At 26.5% G+C, this 2,408-nt stretch overlaps 1 non-coding gene across 1 annotated transcript; it reads right to left on the minus strand.

Annotated features, from left to right (window-relative positions):
• Nucleotides 1–222: 222 nt before the first annotated feature.
• Nucleotides 223–296, minus strand: TRNAG-ACC (transfer RNA glycine (anticodon ACC)). The gene has a single exon. It is a non-coding gene; the product is annotated as a tRNA-Gly (tRNA).
• Between the last annotated feature and the right edge of the window lie 2,112 nt (nucleotides 297–2,408).

A 2,408-nucleotide genomic window follows, 5' to 3' on the forward strand; every position in this document is an offset into this window, starting at 1 on the left:
CTAGAAGACAATGGAAAACATTTAAGCACCTTATAATTAATTAAGACCTGTAAATTCTTGTTCTTTTTCTTCTAATCCTTCTCCGTCCACAGTGGTGCATAGGGTACTGCATCATATTACACTGATCGTTACTTACATGAAGGTAAGGTGATCACTCTGGCGCTTCAGAAACCAGTCCAGGATAAATTTATATTACTGTAAAAAATCACTAGTATTTATTTTTGCCCCCCCCCGGGAATCGAACCCGGGACCTCCAGAACGGTAGCCGAGCGTGCTTACCATTGCACTACGGAGGCGGAATAATACTTATTAATATTAAACATCGGTTAAGCAAGTTTGTCAATATGCAATTCAAACCCCGCCCACTCCTTTCAACTTATATAAACTCGACGTACTTTGACTAACATCCCTAGTGCATATCAGACATCGACTCTTGATGCATGTTTGTTCTGCTACCCCTTGTGCATGTTGGTCCTCGGGTTGACTAAAATCGTATGAATATAAATATTGTCTAGTTTTAAGAGTGTGAATAGTGCTATGGTGGTGACGGGTAGTATGCTGCTGTTTTAGTGATTGTCGTGACGAAGAGGTGGGTACGTCTTGAAACCGGTAGGCATAAAAATTTCGGTGAATTCTATATTCTAATATAATTAACATTTTTGTAAAAAATAAAAATATATTTTTAGTCTTTAAAAATGACTACATATATTTCGTGTTTCTAGAAATTTCTCAATTCTTGGTATAATAATTTTAAAATATTGAGTTTTCGTAGGAACAGGAGAGTTCATTAAAAGTTATGAAAAGTCTCTGTTAATAAACTCATAAAAATAATAAGATTTTTAACTCGCGGTGACAGGAAAGCCATAATTTACATTGGATTCACAGATGGGTTTTAGCTATAAAAGAATTACACAACAAACTTTGTGTTGATTAAAGTGTATAAGAGGCTTTGGAATACGAACAATTGTTACCTTTTTAGAAATAACAAATATTCTTAATAAAATAAAATTAAGCATTGGTTTTACTTCTATGTTTTTTTCCAATATTGAAACACTCTAAGTATCTACTACTCTTATTCAATTATCTCATGACAATTGCTCAAAGAACAGGTGCATGTATGGAAAAAAGCTCACATAGAGTGTTACTAATATTTAGGTGCATAAGCCTTGTTTCAGGGGGAAATTTAAGAAGGATATTCCTGTACATAATCGTAGAAAAATATCTTTTAGAGTATTTTGAAAACCTCTTTTTTTAATTACTTAGATGTTTTTTTTTTTATAATGTTTAGATAAAAAGTATGTTTCGTGCAGACGTAGCATTATTTTTGAACGCCTTCTTAATGAAGAAGGGTGGAACGTAGGGGTAAGGGATGTTTGAAATTGGAGACAAACTGGTCGCGTAATAATTAATTTATTAATTTCAAAGAAATTTATATATTTAAATATGTATACATATATATATATATAAATATATATATATATATATATATATATATATATATATATATATATATATATATATATATATATATATATATATATATATATATATATATATATATATATATATATATATATATATATATATATATATATATATATATATATATATATATATATATATATATATATATATATATATATATATATATATATATATATATATATATATATATATATATATATATATATATATATATATATATATATATATATATATATATATATATATATATATATATATATATATATATATATATATATATATATGTAATAAAATAACTAGGTATCTACCTATACATTTTATTAAGTACCTACTTACAAATAGTACCTACATAAAACAGTTCTACCACCAGATGTCGCATGCGTCGCACAGAATTAAACAAAAGAGATCCGATAGAAAAAAATATAATATAATTAACTGTCAGAATCAGATAGATATAAAAATTATTGTAAAGATTAATTAAGAATAAACTTTTATTGTCGTTTCTTTAATTACAAAGCAACACATTGTTTATTTTATTATTACACACCCACTTTACATATAATTTACACCCAATTTATAAAGAAAAATATTACCACGTTATAAAACGACAATTTTGTTAATCAAAAATGAAGAAACAAAATAAAAAAAAAATGGATACTGCTCCTCAAACATTAGAAAACTTACTAAAAAAATTAATACAAAATGCTCAGGTAAGCAAACATCAAAATTTAAAAGATATTTCAGAGAAGTTCATCATTGAAAAATTTACAAGCAAAAATCCTAATGCAAACCAGTGGATGGATATTTTTGAAAAATAATGTACACAAAATATATGTAATCAATCTTTTCGTAGTCCATTTCAATACGAGCTTGAATGGTGATTTACTGCATTAATTTCATAAGTTCATTTAAGTATTAGCTTA

This window comes from Brachycentrus maculatus, unplaced genomic scaffold (assembly GCF_059751285.1).
Source record: "Brachycentrus maculatus isolate JH-2025_06_01 unplaced genomic scaffold, ASM5975128v1 h1tg000148l, whole genome shotgun sequence".
NCBI lineage: Eukaryota > Metazoa > Arthropoda > Insecta > Trichoptera > Brachycentridae > Brachycentrus > Brachycentrus maculatus.